The sequence below is a fragment of the Sus scrofa genome, chromosome 2 (assembly GCF_054392235.1).
Source record: "Sus scrofa isolate SSC_HxYL_T2T_F1_AM1 chromosome 2, Sscrofa_HxYL_maternal_Yorkshire_Landrace_v2.0, whole genome shotgun sequence".
In the NCBI taxonomy this organism is placed as follows: domain Eukaryota; kingdom Metazoa; phylum Chordata; class Mammalia; order Artiodactyla; family Suidae; genus Sus; species Sus scrofa.
The window spans coordinates 128,914,081-128,933,296 of NC_139384.1; the positions used below are offsets into that span (position 1 = coordinate 128,914,081).

Consider the following 19,216-nt stretch of genomic DNA (forward strand, 5'->3'; position numbering starts at 1 on the left):
AACGTCCATATTCTGTGGGTACGGCCCTAATAAGGAAAAAAATAAATAAAAATAAAAATAAATACTAGCAAACTCACTAGAACACATTTTCTAACATCTCTATTTCCAGATTATAAGAATGGACTTTAGCCCTTTTTGGTATCCCTTGGAAACTCTTGGTTCCCTGCTGCTCCTGAAAAGTTGTTTACCTCTCCTCTCCCTTACTTGGGGTGATAGTTTGCTAAATCTTTCTGGTTTCCATTTGCTTGACCTTTTTCATTCACTTATATATTTATTAATTTGATACTTTGAGATGGGCTCTTTCTTTGCTCTAGGCTTTAACTGATAAAAGATAAGAAGGTGGTTACAACAGTCTGGAAATTAATATAGTTATGCTAGGAAAATCTTAATAAGAGGGGTTTCTATTTAAACAAGGATTAGAGGCATCTGCCTGGGTAAGTTCAGAGTGCAGGAATAAGTGACCAAGTTCTGTGCAGTGCATGATAATTGCTTTGTTTAAAGCTGTTATTTATCCCATATGGTATTGTCCAGATTGTTAATGGTTATCTGAATTAGTGTTCTAATGACCATATATATACATATATATATATATATATTTTTTTTTTCTTTCTGAAATGTCCTTCTTTGGACACACTGACTTCTGTTTATTTGTAATGTGTGTGATGTCACTTTTGATAGTTAGCTACTAACAAGAGCAAGGGAAATACTATTCTTGTACACCCAGGTCTTTCATTAAGAACAGCCAAGTTCTCCCCTCCCTTCAAAACTGCAGAGCAAGGTTGGTGAGGAGATTATTTCCTATGGTGTGGTCCTTTGTGATGCCTTGTCCTGGCCACCAAGTGTCACTCTTGCTCTTTTTGCTATTGAAAAGACTGTTTTTATTGACGAAAGGACATTTATTCTTTGTCCCAGTCCTGATTCATAGATTCTAGTTCTAATTGTGAGTGGTTGCAACTTAACCAGGTTCCTTGTTTGATGTCACTTTAGCAACTTCCAGGTTTGTAGTCTGCGTCCTGCTGTTAGGGTTAATGGCATGAAGAGAAAACAACAGCAGTGGGCTGATAGGATGGATGTTAGCCTTTGTGCCCCACTCACTTGGGCCAGCTAGGTTGCCCAGCTCATTTCTCATCTTGGAGAAATCATTCTGACAGCTGTCTATGCAGGTGACCATTCAATCACTTGTAGATTCCTCTTGATAAAGATGAAATGCTAGTTACTTATAGCAGTGGAACCATAGAATTTCAAAGGAGTAAAAAATGATTGTGAACTCAGTTTTCTTACTTGTATAAGCAAATTTTCTTCTTGTGTAAGAAGCAAAATATAGAGCATACTATTGAGAAATGAATATGTTGTGATAAGGAAACATACTCTTCCAGAATCTCAATGACAAGATCCTATACTGTATGGCATTATAGTTCATAATTTTAGGTTTTAGTTTATAGATGTGAAGGGAGGGAGGAGCCAATAAAATTGGATATAAGTCAAATCCAATTTTAAATACCAATTTCCAATTAGTAAAACATATTTTTATAGTTAGTATCAATGTTAATACCAATGTGATATTCATCTCGGCCCATAGGTGGGATAGGTGGGAATATGTTTTTGATAAATATATATACCAATTTTTCTAGAGTGTACATTCCGAGTTCCATGGTTCATGGAAATTGTATTTTGAGCCACCCCATTTCAATTTTTTCACATCCATTATCTGCCTGATCTTCTGAAGTTTGTAAAGAAGTGTTGGAAGCCCCAGTATGGGCTCCAACCTGATACAAAATGATCGAGGTCAGTGATCGAGAGATTAGACTCTGTACTTGCTTATTGCTTATGTGCATCTCTCTGGTTCCTTAAAAGTTTCTCTTTATCAGGACAAGCTAAGTTGAAACTAAAGGCTGGGATAAGAATGGGGAACTGGTCCCATTGCCACCCTCTCCTCTTAAATCCTACTCAATAGGCATTAATTTTATTATTGCATATGCATCTCTTCCTTGCTATACTAAAGGAAGGATGAACAAAATGTAGCTAAGATACTTAGAGTGAAATGTTGCCAACTCTTATGGAAGCCATACTATAATGAAATGGAATATGGGCTTTGAATGCCTACAATTCTGGGAGCTGATTTCCAGTTCCTGCTCAAATACTAACTATATGTCCTTAAGCACTTAGGTTTACATAGTTTTAAAATGAAGGATAATAGCACTAATTTTCCAGGGTAATAATTTCTAGGGTGACAAAATATGTGCATGTATTTTTCTTTTTTTGAGAGTGTTGGATGCATAATAAATACTCAAGGAAAAGTGAAAACAACTGGATGATAAATACTGCTTCGTTCTTCTTTAGAATTTGCTGAGCCATATCTCCACCAAATAAAAACACAAATTAAAAAAAAAATTTCAACTGCCCTGTAAGGTAACTTAACCCAAGCCACTAAGTAAAATAAAGGAAGGTAGCTGTCCTGAAATAATAACTGTTAGTCGATGTATTAGTTCTCTATTTATGCTATAACAAAGTACCCCAAACTTAGTGGCTTATAACAGTACAATTTGTAGTAATTCAAAGAAGGTTTAAACTAAGTGGCTTCAAGGAGCAGGTCCTTAAAGTTGTACTCCTAGATGACATTTCCTGTATGTCAAAGGATTATAATCTCCTGGGGAGGGAGAGTGGGAGGAATGAGGATCAGGGTAACCCATAGCAAGCAGTGAAATCTGAGTTATTCAGGTTATCACTGTGGGATAGAATACAGTGGGAAGTGAGATACTGTCACTATAGAAAAAAAGTGATTGTAAAAGGGATGCAATCATCAGGCTTTTTCTTCTTCTTCTTCTTCTTCTTCTTATTTTTTTTTTTTTTTGTCTTTTTGCTATTTCTTTGGGCTGCTCCTGCGGCATATGGAGGTTCCCAGGCTAGGGGTCCAATCAGAGCTATAGCTGCCAGCCTACGCCGGAGCCACAGCAACGCGGGATCCGAGCCGCGTCTGCAACCTACACCACAGCTCACGGCAACGCCGGATCGTTAACCCACTGAGCAAGGCCAGGGATCGAACCCGCAACTTCATGGTTTCTAGTCGGATTCGTTAACCACTGCGCCACAACGGGAACTCCAGGCTTCTTATTATGATGCTGGAGAGCATACATAGGGAAAATGAAAGCCATGGATGTCCCATAACGAACACACATGGAAGACTGGGAAGACTCTATGAAAACTTTGAAAGATCTCTTTGAAGGAATGCCTTGTCTCCTAATGTTTCAGGGTGGATATGACTATGAATCAATTTCAGGACATATTAGAGGATTACAGAGTGGAAGACTTCACTAAGTCTCTTCCATTAAGGTAAGGGCACTTATGGTGAAGAAGTAGGACCTAGAGAAACAGGATGGAAATAAGTGGGCTGCGCTGGGCAAGACCAAAAAGTCTTGAACTTCCACTCGATTCCTTTTGCCTCTTGAGGAACGTCCATAAAAGCTGTTCAGTGACTATAGTTGAGGCACTAGTCTCCTAACCTGATGCCTGTACTTTTTGGCACAAATCCCCACCACCTCTTACTATCCCCACGGCAGTTGCACGATGTGAAAACACATAGCTATGAGGATTAAATAGAAGGCTGCTCAGAGTAGAGATAGTTTGTAAACCAAAAATGTAAGACCTCAGCAATGTGTTATGAACAGGAGCCTGGGAGGCATGTGGAAGTGAATTCTAAGGGTGTTTGAACAAGGGGGATGGCATACAAAACTCAAATGGCCAAACGCACTGCCATGGGTGTACTGCCAAAGTGCCAGGATTTGACGTGTTGTTTCAAGAAGTGGGGCCCTGAGAAATTTACTGTTTCGGAGTTGGAAAATCTAAGCATACACTCAAATAATGGTCTAGATTTTAAAAACTTGAAAAACTGCAACATCCCTGGAATATCAAAGAGGTGTGGGTCTGAAGACTCTTGCAAATGGGAATATTGGAATAATCTATTATTTGCAACCTGCCAAGCTGCTCTTAACTGTATTCCCTGGTAGAACCTGGGGAACCTTATCTTCACCAAGAGATTAATTGTGCCCGTTGGTCTTTGACAATAGGAGGAAACTTCCAGTTTTTAAACATAAAATTTTATAACTGTAAAACATCCTTCTTTGAGTCCTTTGTAAAATTTTCAAATAGCGTTTGTTAGAATATTTGTCAAAACAAACTGTGCAAATAATATTACAGTGCATGGGCATTATTTAGAATGCCAAACTGAGCAATATTGAGAATTGATCATCATCAGTTATGATACAAGCCAATAGGCTTATGTAAAAATAAGATGTCATTATTATGTTAAGCTCAGAAAGAGATCCTCAGCAATGTCATCGGATAGGGTGAACTTAAATAAGCAGTTCACATTACAAAAGACACTTATATTTAGATCTGGTCACTATAAACTAAAAGATCACTATGAAAGCTCTATTCTTTTCTTTGTGTTTAATATAGGAATGCTGAACTGTTGCATATCAGTTTACTTTTCAAAAGTATTTTAATGTATTATTCATATGCTATATCACAACTCTTTTTTCAAAAGCATAAACTTATAATTTAATGAATACTCGTAGTGGAAATTCTTATGCAACCATCACCCAGGTCAAGAAATAGTACAGTGCCGGCATCTCAAGTCTCCCTGTTTGTACCTGATTATAATCATAACACTTTCCTCAAAGTAGTTAACTACTGTCCTAAATTTACTTGCTTTTCTTTGAATGTTTGCTACTTATGTATGCAATTTTACCTGATTTTGCTTTTTTGTCTTTTTTTTTTTAGGGCCACATCTGTGGCATGTGGCGGTCCCCAGGCTAAGGGTGGAATTGGACCTGTAGCCATTGGCCTATGCCACAGCCACAGCAATACCAGATCCTAGCTGCGTCTGTGACCTACACCACAGCTCACTGCAATGCTGGATCCTTAACCCACTGAGCAAGGCCAGGGATTGAACCTACCTCCTCATGGATACTAGTCAGATTCATTTCCGCTGAGCCATGACTGGAACTCCTGCCTGATTTTGTACTTTTTTCCCACGATTTAAATTTTAAAAATATCAAGCTAAGAGAAAAGTTGCAAATGTAGTATTTTAAATGAAAGTGTTACTAAATAAATTTAAATATGGGTATTGTATTAAATGACATTAAGATATTTAAAATTTGTTAAGTACAATGAGCAAATTGGCTAAACAGGAAAATGTTTTAAATTTTAGAGATGCATACCAAGAAATTTATGGGTGTAATATCAAGATGTCATTAATTTGCTATAAAATATTTAGGCATAAATAGATAATATGGATATATATTTATATTTTTTATATTATATGTATCTTTTTATTATCAAAAACTGCAGTAGAACACTAGATAGTTTTGGAGTAAGTCCGTCTCATCCTCTGCCAACACCTGTTATCTGCTTAAAACACAGATCCTGGTTCACCACTGGATTCCCATGGAGACTGAATGAATGGCCGTGGGTCACCAAGTGAGTATGTGACCTCACCTGCCAATCATGAACTGGTGTTATCTCATCCATTGAACCATAAAATTGGACATGCACAGCAAGCTCTGTTATAAAATGGAAGTTGAATATGGAGACCAGGTCTGAGCAGGTAGAAAAGGCAAAAGGCAAAATAGTCAAGTGGCTCAGATTCCCATGGTATCTCCTCCCCACACTTCACTGCCTCTCCCTCAACCCACACTGGTGCCATCATGGCTGGTTCCCCCTGGATGGTTAGAGGAGGAGGGAAAAAGCATGGGCCTCATTAGTGATATGGCCCCATATTCCAGGGAAAAACAGCTACTATACTCCACTCTCACTAGGTGTGTGTGCAGGTGGTGGGTATGCAGCAATGGAGGGAATTCTCCTGGTGGGCATATTTTAGGGTGGTGCATCTATTGTCCACTTGCCATTAAAGGATAGATGGTCTAAGGTGCAAATCTACATTTACTCATAGTTAGGAAAAAACACATTGACCTGCTACTCATGGATTAGGAGCAAATCGAAAAATTTTTAAGAAAGAGTTCTGGGGAAAAGAGATATGGATGTTCCTCTCAGAGTGGCACAGAACAGAATGTTATTTATGTCAGGTATATGGTGTACCTGGTTGCCAGAGGGCAGTCACTTTGGAGGAGAACCTCAATAATCAGGTGGATAAGTCATTCTCCAGATAGCAGTTTGCTTTCTCAGCCACCCTGGTTCCTACTTACTGGATCCACATACCATGTGGTCATGACAGCTGGAATTGGGACTATCATGGTGTTTTCCTCACCTAGGCTTATCTGGCTACTGCTGTGTTGAACATCCATCCTTTTAAAACAAGAAGCTGATCTGTATGGTACCATTTATCAAGAGTCAAGCTGGCTACCTAGTTCAGGTTATTTCTGTTCCACCACTCCCATCATACAGAATGCATCACTTTATCCTTCGAGGGAAGATGCATATTTCACAAGGGATTTGTCTTCCCTGCCTGTGAAGTTTCTAATAGCATGACCATTTGTGGGCTAACAGAATGTCTGCTTTATTCATTGCCAAGATACCACATGCAATATCTCCTTTGGCCAGGGAATGCATTTTACGGCAAAGGAAGTGCGACAGTCCTCATGAAATGCTACCTACCACCCTGCAGTCCTACCACCCTGCAGTAGTGGGCTTAATAGAATGGTGGAGTGCCTGATAAAAACTCAGTTATAATGCCAGCTGGAGTAGAGTATCCTGGATGATTGGGACATTGTCCAGGATGATATTCTTGCCTTACCGTAACAACCAGTATTTGATGCTTCCCTCATTGTCAGAATGCATCATGGCAAGGGAGGAAGTATAAGTAGCCCTCTTATTATTATCCCTAAGAATTCCCTTGAATATTTATTTATTTATTTTTGCTTTCAGTCCCCATGAATGGTGAATTTGGAGGTCCTAGTGCCCAAGGGAAAAATGCTTCCATCAGGAAATATTGTCATAGTTATGATAAAATGAAAGATGACACTACCCTGTGGCCATTTGGGCTTTTAATGCTGATGAACCAACAGACAGAGAAATGAATCACTGTATGAGCTGTAGTAACTGATCGTAATCTCAAGGGGAAATTGTGCTTCCACTACAGAATATGGATAAAAACCTTATGTTGTGTTTGGAATCCAAGAGACTGACTAGAGTCCCTCTTGATATTCCTTAGCCCAGTAGTACAGGGCAATGGAAAACCTTTGCAGTACAATAATGATACAATCACTAAGCATACTGATTTTATAGGAATAAAGTTGTCTATAAACAACTGCTTCCAGGTGAGGTACAAATAAAAGTTGAGTGAAACATGGCATGGGTGATTAAAAATAAAGGCAGCCCTAATTACCAACCTAGGTTTTCGTACCAGCTGCAGAGGTAGAGACTGCAATTACTTATTTCTACACCCCCTACACTCGCTAATCTTATACAAAGAACACTGGTAATACTAATATTTTAGAGTTCAGATGTAAGTGTGATGAAATTAAAATCACTTTGTGCTAATATGGGAGCTGAAGGAAATGCATATCCCTTGTATTGGAGACATATGTTTTTCACCCATTTGAAGAATAAGTATGGAGTAAGAGGGGTGAAGGGATAAACTCTGCTATCTTCTTGTCATTTGCCACTTCAGAGCTATCTCCATCCTTCTCCACCCTTATCTGTGCCAAAGGAAGCTGACCTATCTAGATTGCTTAACCTCTAGCTTCCAATTGAGTTTGGCCAATGGAGAACTCCAGATGGAGATTTAAGGAAGAGAGAAAAGTAAGTGTACGATATTTATTCCTCCAGCCCTATGCCTGCAGGAGGGAGCTAACTGGTTCCCTTTGCTACTTCTCTCAAGACTCATTCTGCATGACTGACTCTTCTTGAGTACTATTAATCCCTTTCTTCACTAGGAACCAAGGCTTGGCTGAAATGTTGCTGGACAAACCCTGTGGTACTCCACATCTTTCACGTCTTCTCTACACCCTGCCCTTGTCTTTGTCAATAGCCATTTTACAGATACTTTTCACAGTATCCTAATTTAGTGCCATCAATTTCCTCCTGGTTTTCTGCAATGGCTAGTATTACAGCATGTTTGTATACTAATGCAAAAGATCTAGTAGGAAAGTAAAACTTGATGATGGAGGAGATAAAAAAGATACTGGCAAGAAAGGTCTTAGATGAGATGAGAGGGGATGGGAGGCAGTGGCAGATTTGGCCTCAGAAAGGAGCAAGGAAAATTTATCATTGTAGTAGGATGGAGGGCAGAGTGTATGTGTGGAACTGCAAGCAGGTTGATGAATTTGTTGTAAGGCAGTTAGAAGCTGGGTTTTTTTTTCTATTTTCTCAGTGAATTATTAAATGTAAGTTCATTAGTAAAGACTTCGTAAACATAACCATAGTGGAAAAGAGTGGTAACTTGAGCATCATTCAAATTAGACTGGGAGAAAACATTTAAAATATGTATAAACATTAAAGGATATGTATCCAGAATATATGAAGAACTTCAAATAAATAAGAAAAAGATAAATGACTCATTGAAAAAATGAACAGAATACTTGAACTAGTACTTGACATAAAATGCTATCTAAATGGGTAAACATCTGTGGGGAAGTGCTCAGTGATATTATTCATCAGAGAAGTGCAAATTAAAATCACAGCAAAATACCACTACACTCAAATAATGATGTCCAAAATTTAAAAGACTGATAATAATAACTGTTGTTGGAGAGCTGAACTTATCCTGGTGGAGTTTAGTCAGTTGAGTATTACAGAAAGATAGAGGAAGGGAATTCAGGATCTGGACCAAGAAGTGATTGTAGCAACAGCATGGAACCTAAGTAAGTGAAATGGGTTGTGAGTACATGAGGAGGGTGATGGATAGTGAAAAGGTTATCGGTGGGGCCATGTGTACCTGAAGAATTTTTGGAGTCTTAACATACTGTTTGTACTTAGCATTAAGAAATCTCCACCTCCTCATCTTGTCTCCACAAACTACACCTCAGGGAGATAGTATATTTAGCCCAGTGTTTCCAGGATGTCGAGAGGAGATAACCACAAAATGTTGTCTTGCCCTTGAGGATGTTTCTGTTCCCATTGAGAAGATGCATGGCTTTACAATGTCAGATAGTCAGTGTAAACACAACATTAATCTTATTGTGCAATCTTATATTTATTTAAGTTAAAGGTATTCATTGCCCAGGAAGGCAGTTCTGCAGTAACTTCACTTCATGATGAAAGTGTGACATGCTAATGGGAGGTGACTTTTGGAATGGCAAAGCTGTCTTCAGTACTCATCCCCTATAAACATAAACATTCACCTGGTGTTAAAAAGTGAATGAATAATTTATATAATAAAGAGCGAGCCACTTTAATTATTGTTCTGAAGAGAGTCTCATGGTTGTTAGACAAGCTGCCAGGCTAACATATTGGCTTTTAAATTATTTCACCCATTCAGCCAGGAAAATGGTTTTATGTGGCTTTTTTTCTTCCTTGAATACAATAAAGAATGAAAGATAGCCAGCCTGGCTCATGAATACATAATGAACAGAGACTAGAAGAGATGGGTCTGGTAGCACCTCAAAGAATAAATCAACTGTAAACTGTCCCTTTGGTAATTTTCTGCTCAGGAAGGTTCCAGTTCTGAATCTGAGGTAACATATAAAGACTCTTACTCTTTGGGAAAGCTTTGTGCCCTGGTGACCTCCGGGGCAGGTGCAAATGTTGTTCTCATCACGTGGCACCTATGGAGGGTAGGCACCCTGGATGCAGTGTTTTATTTTCTATTTTCTCAAGTTATTTTGCTCTCTCCCTCTAAAAATATGTGGATTTGTGTGTGTGTGCTTTAGCAGTGTGGCTGAAGTCTGCTGAAGTCCATTTTCTATAAAAGCTACTTAAATAGACAGATTCCACACTATTTCCTTCTTCCCAATTAATATTTCATGCTTTATCCCTCTTATTATATATCTCTTATGGCAGAGAATCAATCTATTTTACATTTGTTTTACTTCTAGGTTACAGTTTTCTACCACTTGTTTTCCTAATTACATTGAAAAATTTTCGAAAGTCAGGTCATTTTCTATATATTTCACTCACTATGTATATCACAATGCCTTGCAGTCAGTGTCTTTGTTTATGAGATACATGAATAGAAAGATGAATGACAAATAAACGGATGGATGGACAGATGGATGGTTGAGTGAATCCGCAGATGCCTTTGCACCTGGTTTGGTGAATGGGTGATAAAGTAGGACAAAAAATGGATATATCAGACTATGTTCTTTTTGTTTGTTTGTTTTTGCTTTTATGTAGAGTAGTAAACTAGCCAATTTCCCAGTGAATTAAATATTTTGAATCCAAGTAATAGCTGTAAATCAAGAAAGGCTATCCTCACCAAATACTAAATATTTTAACAACAGCAACAGCAGTAACGAGGCAGCTGTCTACATATTTCCAGCTACTTTGATCTTTAGTATTTCCAAATACCTTGATGTTTTGGTTTTGCAATCAAAACAATCAGCTCAGTGAAATGCTCATAGCATAAAATAACAATCCCACAAAAAAATAAATACTCTTAGGAGCTTCAAGTTATCCTATACTCTTTAGGAAAAATCAGATTGGTAGCAACTATAATATTTTATAAAATATTGGTTTTTATTATAAAAGGAATATCTGCTCATGAAATAAATTTTAAGTAGGATAAAATTGTAAAGAAAATCATGACTGATAATTACAACACTAAAAGATAATTGCTAAAAATATATTGCTCTGTAACTGAAAGTAAGTGCTTGCTCTCTCGTTGTGTCAGAAGCTGTGTGTGTGTGTGTGTGTGTGTGTGTGTGTGTGTGTGTGTGTGTGTGTATTCCCTCACATGTATGTGGGTATGCGTGCTGTTTTGAAGTATACACTGGGTGTGAAGGCTCAACCATCTGTCACCCTGAATCAGAACAAGGAATCCGAGATGAGGGAGGGAGAAAGAAAGCTTGCCTCTTCTTGAGGCCTTTAGCAAAGACTGATTTTAGATGCTGCTTTCTCCATAATCATCTATCATTATTTGCTGCTTTTTTCTCAAGGAGTCTTAAAACTTATGATTTGCACTTCAGAATTCTTGGTGAGGCAAACTTTTACCTCTACTATTGATCTTTGCTTCTTCCCAGAGCCAAGAAGAATATAGCCCCATCCGAAATCTCTTTCCTAAATACCCAACAGAAAGGCAGCAGGGGGAAGATTTTAGGCACAGGCACACAGGCCGACATTGTCCCTGAAACCTTGCTCAGGATCTTGATAGAATGTTTTCTATGTTTATTATCAGATAGGCTAGAAAAACTAGTAATGTATTTATGAAAACACTTTCACTTGATATCTCTAGTTTAAGCTGAGACCAGACCTGCTGTATATCCTGGCATGGTTTCTTCTTCACAGTCTCCTTTCAGACTTGGCTCAACTTGAGGCTAAGGTGGCAGGGTTGCCGGTGCCCCAAGGGGTCCTAGATAGAGAAAACCCTTTGCTTCCCACTAAGAGTGAAGTCCTACATGAAGTCTTCTGATTATGCTGACCTCAGTGGGACTGGTCTGGGAGACCTTAATGGGCAAAATTGCTCCCCTTTTCTATGGTTTGAAGACAACCACCATCTATGAGATGTGGGGAGAGGAGACAGCCTCCTGGAATCTCAGAAGACGTGTAAGAGGTTCCTATTTTACATGCCTGGTCTCCAGGTGAGGAAAATGCTGTGCCTGCTGATTTGCCACAAAAGACAGATAGTGACAGCCTGAAGGCACAATTGCAGAAGGTAGGCAGGACGAGGAGCAGGTGAAAAAATTTACAACATGTTCAAGGGGACCCTGTAACTTGGAAGAGTAAGACCTAGCTGATAAGAATAGATGGCTTCCAATGAACTAGAACTAATGGAAGGAAATTTAAGTAAAAACCTCTGGGAACTCAGGGAGATAAAACTAGAGCATTACAAATACTTAGGGAACAAGTTACCAGTCTTTCTGCATTTGAAAATTGAATGGATGAACCCAATGAGAGAATGGTTTCTTCTGAGCACAGTATTAGTATCTTGAAAGGAATAGCTCACAACAGAAAGATAGAATTCAAATTTAGATATCATGTAGGAGATGGGAAGTGATTTGGAGGCTAGCTCCAGAAGAATTATGCTCGGTGTCTTGAATTCTAAAATCCACAAAAATTCTTAATAGGTTCCAGTGGCCATGGGCGGGGGGTGGGGTGGGGTGATATTTATGTATGAAAAAAATACCTATATGTCTGAGGATAGTTCTTCATCATAATCACTAGAAAATAGAAGACAATGGAATAAACTAGTGGTTCATTGAGGTGAAAAACTATGGTCCAATAATTCAATTTCTAGTTGATGTATCATTTATCATTCATCTGTGAGGACAGTATGAGAGGTAAATTTGTAAATATGGAATCCCAACATGCCTCCCTTATTAGTCAAACACTAATCTAGACACTGATGTGAGGGAGCTTTGCAGATGTGATGAAAGACCCATGTTTGTTGGCCTTAATATAGAGAGAGGTTCCACATGGGTCAGACCCAATCAGGTGAGCCCTTTAGAAAGAGTTTTCAATGACTGATAACAAGATAAAGTCAGAGATTCATCCCATTGCTGGCTTTGAACATGAAGGGGGCCACATGCTAAGGAGTGTGGGCAGCCCTTGGGAGCTGGGAGAGGGTCCCTGGTTAATAGCCAGCAAGAAAATGAGGAACTGAACTTGGTCACCACAGTGTATTAGTGTAGAAGCAGATTCTTACCCAGAATTTCCAGTTAAGATCACACCTGAGACAATGCCTTAATTTTGGCCTGTGAAGTCTTAAGCAGAAATTCCAACCAACTTTGTCTGAGTTTCTAATCTACACAATTTTGAGATAATAAATGTTTTAAATTGTAAGGTTCCCCCACCCCAGTTTTTTTGAGAAATGAGTGGCATACATCACTGTCTAAAGTTAAGGCCTACAGCATTATGCTGGTTTGATTTATATTGTGAAATGATTATCAGTGTAGGTTCAGCTAACATCCATAATCTCATATAAATACAAAAAAAAAGAAAAGAAAAGAAAAAGTAAAAAATTCTCCTTGTGGTAAGTATACTTAGGATTTACCTATTCTTAACATTTTTCGTACATATCCTTTAGTAATTTTACCTGTAGCCACCATGTTGTACATTACATCCCTAGTACTTATTTATACTATAACTAAAGGTTTGTATTTTTGACCACCTTTCTTCAATTCCCTCTCCCAATACCATCTGACTTTGGTAACCACAGGTCTGATCTCTTTTTCTGTGAGTTTCCCCCCCACCCCCGGATTGCGTATATAAATGAGGTCTTTACTTTCTAGGTCTGACTTATTTCACTTAGCATAAGGCTTTAACATTCCATCTGTGCTGTCATAAATGGCAGGATTTCCTCATTTTTCATTGCTGAGTAATATTCTAGTATGTGGGGTTTTGTGTGTGTGTGTGTGTGTGTGTGTGTGTGTGTGTGTATCTCACAGCTTCTTTATCCATTTATCCATCCATGGTCACTTAGGGTTGCCTCCATATGTTGTCTGTTGTAAGTAATGCTGCTATGAACATGGGGGTGCATGTATCCTTTCAAGTTAGTGTTTTCATTTCCTTTGGATATTCCTAGTAGCGGAGTTATTTTCTGGATCATGTGGTAGCTCGATGTTTAATTTTTCTGAGGATCCTCCATACTAGTTTCCACAGTGGCTGCACCAACTTACAACCCCACCAACAGTGCTCAAGGGTTCCCTTTTCTCTACATTCTCACCAGCTTTGTTACCTCTTGTCTTTTTGATGATGCCCATTCTCATAGGTGTGAGGTGATATCTCATTGTCATTTTACAAATTGGCAAATTTACGTTCATCTGTTATTCAGCAATAGAAAATTAATGAAAAGATATTTTGAAACACATATGTTTTCAGAGCGCTCTACTCCATACCACATCTTGAAGGAAACAATGAAGAAAGTATTCTCATTGAATCAAAACAGAAATCTCCAGATAGAGGAGAACACACATAGAGCAAACAGGGATGAACACAGAGCCTTTCATTATAGGCAATTAAATGTACATGAAAATATTTTAGATTTGTAAGATGAAGTTTAATGTAAATATTAATGAGTTTGCCTGGTAGTTAAAAATCTAAATAATCTCAGCAAAATCCAGGATGTGAAATGGATTGGTGGTAAAGTATCAGCATTTATTTATAAATGTTTTATCTGATCAATGAGGATAGGAATCAGGGAACAGAAAAAGGTAAGTGAGGATTCCAGCTGAAGAGGTGGAATAAAGAAATAGTTCACTTGGTCAGCAGAAGCCAGGAAAGGAGGAAAGAAGAAACCACTAATTTATTAAAAGTAAAAATAAAATTAGGCGAGCAAAGAAATTCAAGTATATTGGTTGTCGTAATAAATGGGAAGTGCTGAATCCTCCATCGAAAGACAGAGACAGTTGACTTGGTTAAAAATACAGTGCTTGTATTATTTGTAATACATATTTTTAAAAATGATAGAGAAATGTAAAAAGTGAAAGACTAAGCAAATATACACAAAGCAAATGCAAGCTAAAAGAAAACGAGAACATACCCAATGTGATAAAAAAGACCTTCAAAGCCAAAAGCATTTCATGAGACAAAGAGGGATGTTACATAATGATAAAAGTTATAATCCACCAATAAGATAAAATGACCATGAACTTCAGTCAGAATGGTCATCATAATAAGTTCACACGTAACAAATGCTGGATGGGGTGTGGATAAAAGGGAACCCTCCTGCACTGTTGGTGGAAATGTAAGCTGGTATAACCACTATGGAGATCAGTATGGAGATACCTTAGAAATCTATACATAGAACTATCATATGACCCAGCAATCCCACTCTTGGGCATATATCCAGACAAAACTTCCCTTAAAAAAGACACATGCACCCGCATGTTCATTGCAGCTCTATTCACAATAGCCAAGACATGGAAACAACCCAAACGTCCAATGACAGACAATTGGATTAGGAAGATGTGGTATGGAATACTACTCAGCCATAAAAAGGAACAAAATAATGCCATTTGCAGCAACATGGATGGAACTAGAGACTCTCATCCTTAGTGAAGTAAATCAGAAAGATAAAGAAAAATACCATTTGATATCACCTATATCTGGAATCTAATATACAGCACAAATCAACCTTTCCACAGAAAAGAAAATCATGGACTTGCAGAATAGACTTGTGGTTACCAAGGGTGAGGGGGAGGGAATGAGGTGGTTGAGGAGCTTGGGGTTAATAGATGCAGACTCCTGCCTTTGGAATGGATTAGGGATGAGATCCTGCTGTGTAGCACTGGGAACTATGTCTAGTCAGTTATGATGGAGCATGATAATGTGAGAAAATAGAATGTGTACATGTGTGTGTAACTGGGTCACCATGCTGTACAGTAGAAAAAAAACTGTATTTGGGAAATAACTATTAAAAAATAATACCAATAAAATGTCTAAACATTAAAAAAATAGAACTACTAAGTGTATAAAGCAAAAACTCCTCAAAATAAAAAGAGATCAAGATGAAAACAAAATGATATCTCTTAAAACATATCCCTTAGAATTTAATGACTCAAGGAGGTAGAGGATTTAAATATTATAAACAACAAAAATATGTATCTATGTTTTTATAGCTATGTGGAGAGATAAGTACATGGGATAGATGCAAGATTTTGTACACACAATAAAATATATTTTGCTTTCTTATGCTGATGGAACTGTGTTTTTTTTAATGTGAAAAGTTGTGTGCTTAGACAAATAAATCTTCATAAACTCTAAAATTTAGAAGTTTTATATTATATGATCTAACCATAATCCAGTAAAATCAATTATCAGAATTTTTACTATGTGAAAAGTAAGAAATCAATAGGAAGGTGCATCAAAGAGGAAATAAAAACTGAAATTATTGTCTACAAATTTTCCAAAATGAGAAAAAACTTTCAACAAAGGTTAGTGGAATATAACTAAAGCTACATACAGAGTATATTTTATGGCCTTAAAATTTTATATTAACTATAAAGAGGCAAAATAAATTGATAAATTTTCTACTGATTAAATAACTTTCCATTTCTAAGATAGCACTTTATCAAAATTAATTTTATATTATTTCTCTACTTTATTAATATTTTGCTTGAATATGTATATATTTTATTTAAAATAGTCAATTTTAATTTTTATAGTATCTGTCACATTGTGATATCAGATTTATATCTGTCTTATAGAATAGAGTAGTATTCTTTCTTTCTTCGTTTTCCCTTTGGAAGCGTTTAACATTGTTATTCTTGTTGTTATTATTGTTATTATTATTACTATATCTGTTTCTATTAAGTACAGTGTTTAGTAGCACTTGACCAAAACACTATGCAGGCTTGACACTATTTTTGTGAGAAATGATATTAACTATTGACTTAATTTCTCAAGAAATATAATGATTTTTAATTTCTTCCTGAATCTGATAATTTATATTTTTCTAGAAATTTATGCATTTCATCTAAGTTTTTAAGAATGTTGATATAAAGCTGTTCATAATATGCTCCTATATTTTTAATCTTTGTTCCACTTAGAATTCTGTCTCCTTTTTTTATGCTTTCTTTATACTTTTTTCTAAATTAATCTTTTTGTTATTTATTTAATATAAATAATATATTTATTATTATACTAAGTATATTATAGTATATTTATTTATACTTTCTTTTTTTCTAAATTCCTCTTTTTGGGGGGCACACCTGTGGCATATGAAAGTTCCCGGGCTAGGGGTCAAATCAGTGCTACAGCTGCAGGCCTGTACCACAGCCATAATGACGCCAGATCCAAACTGCATCTTCAACCTACACCTCAGCTCACGGCAACTGCAGATCCTTAACCCAATGAGCAAAGCCAGGGATTGAACCCACGTCCTTATGTATACTACTCAGGTTTGTAACCTGCTGAGCCACAAGCGCAGCTCCTTGACAAAGTTTTTTTTAAGACTAGGCTTTTCAGCTTTATTTTGTTGATCCTTTCTATTATATGTTTGGTTCATTTATTTCTGATCTCGTTTTATTATTTCTTCTACTTTATTTGGATTTTTTTCTTTAATTTCTGCCATTTATTTTCTTGTAGGATTAATTAGAAAATTAGTATAATTTTTTCTCTGATCATCTCCTTATCTGTAGCTACAGCTACAGCCTTTTTTTTTTTTTTCAACATTGTTCTATATTCACACTCTTCTCATCTCTCTCCCAACCATTCAGGCACACCTATGTACAATACATATATCTGCACACATACAACCAGCAATTCCTTGTGGTTCAACCATAAAATATAAAAATATGTCATCAGTCAGAAAAGTTTAACTTTGTATTGATATTAGTCAGATTTCTAAGAGTGAATTTAAACACCTGCTTAATTGGGTGATCATATAAGTTCATGTTCTTCAATAAGATTTTATAGGGATAAAGTATTATGCATGCTTGCCCTGGTTTTAGTTTTCCTATTGAAATTTGTATTTTGCTTTGCCAGTTTGAATTTTAGCTCAGTTTCTGATTTTATGAAAGACTATTCCGCAACATTCAACATTCACATCTTCTTTGCTTTGCAGTTCCTCTAACGGTAGCCTATAGTGAGTATTCAAACACTGGGAAAACCAGCAACCTTTATTGGCTAGTGTTTAAAAAATGTAATCTTCTGGAGTTCCCGTCGTGGCGCAGTGGTTAACGAATCCGACTAGGAACCATGAGGTTGCGGGTTCGGTCCCTGCCCTTGCTCAGTGGGTTAACGATCCGGCGTTGCCCTGAGCTGTGGTGTAGGTTGCGGACGCAGCTCGGATCCCGCGTTGCTGTGGCTCTGGCGTAGGCCGGTGGCTACAGCTCCGATTCAACCCCTAGCCTGGGAACCTCCATATGCCGCGGGAGCGGCCCAAGAAATAGCAACAACAACAACAACAACAACAACAACAAATGTAATCTTCTGATCACCTAGCAAGATTAACATTATTTCACAGAACACATATCAACATTGTCAATTTAGGGCCTTATTTTGCTACCAAAACTTGTTCTTTTTAGAATACCACTTAAAGGATTTGTACAGAGTATATTACACATATAAATTTCTTAATCTTAATTTTATTTGCAAGAATGACTCATTGTGGACAGCAGTTAGGGCCACAAAGGTATGCTTACAACATGGTAGCATTATAAGCAAGAAGGATTGGATAGTGATGACTTCTCTCTTCCAAACCCTAGATACCTGCTAGTGCTTCCTGACCTTGCTTTCTACTTGACATTGGTGGATTCTTTTGAGCTGGTAACATTTCTGTCTTGATTAAGCCTCAGAGCAGAACTATGCTTTTCCAAATTTTCAGAATTTCTCAACTGATTGTTTTGTATTTGAGATTTGTAGAAAAATGTACATCTCCCTGGAAATGCTGCAAAGTAACTCCCCTTGGGATTCACTGCTTCTGTGTTTATCATTCTGTACATTCCATCTCTTTTCCAACTCTGACCTTCCTCCTGAGATCATTGTTCCTTTGTCCTGGGGCTTCTTTTATAGATTTCCCAAGTGAGAGGCTGTTGATAATGAAAATGTCTTATTCAAAATCACTCCTTTTTTTTTTTTTTTTTTTTTGGTCTTTTTTTTTTTTTTTTTAGGGCCACACTCGCAACATATGGAGGTTCCCAGGCTAGGAGTCCAATTGGAGCTGTAGCCGCTGGCCTATGCCAGAGCCATCGGAGCAGTGTCTGCGACCTATACCACAGCTCATGGCAACACCAGATCCTTAACCCACTGAGCGATGCCAAGGATCAAACCTGCGTCCTCATGGATGCTAGTCGCGTTTGCTAACCGCTGAGCCACGACAGAACTCCTCAGACTCGAAAGATGATATCAATGGGTATTCAATTTTAGCTTGATGACCACTTGCTCTCGTTACTTAAAGGCCATTATTACTCTTAGTCCTTGCATTCCTGTTGTTGGGAAATCATCTCCTCATAGCACTGACTTCCCTGGGCAGAGCATAACATGCCCTGCTTTAGACAGAATGTGGGTTGCAAAACAGCTGTAGCTGATTAAAAGAATTACTGTTGACCTTGGGTCAAGTCTCAGGAAAATGAGAATAATACTATGTGTCTAATGACTTTTATCTCATTGTAAGGAGCTAATTGTAGGAGCTCACAAGTTTGAACTCACTATTATACACATA

General features: G+C 37.6%; 1 protein-coding gene across 4 annotated transcripts in view; it reads left to right on the forward strand.

Moving 5' to 3' along the window:
• Window positions 1–19,216, forward strand: part of KCNN2 (potassium calcium-activated channel subfamily N member 2) — a 712,042-nt gene that overhangs the window by 232,455 nt on the left and 460,371 nt on the right. The window contains exons 2-3 of one of the 4 annotated variants that reach the window (XM_085014292.1): window positions 3,250–3,330; window positions 5,422–5,478. The exons of 2 other annotated variants lie outside the window; for them this stretch is intronic. The gene's annotated coding sequence lies outside the window, so the exon portion shown is untranslated. The remainder of the gene's footprint in view (window positions 1–3,249; window positions 3,331–5,421; window positions 5,479–19,216) is intronic. One more of the 4 variants, XM_085014287.1, reaches the window with a different exon arrangement.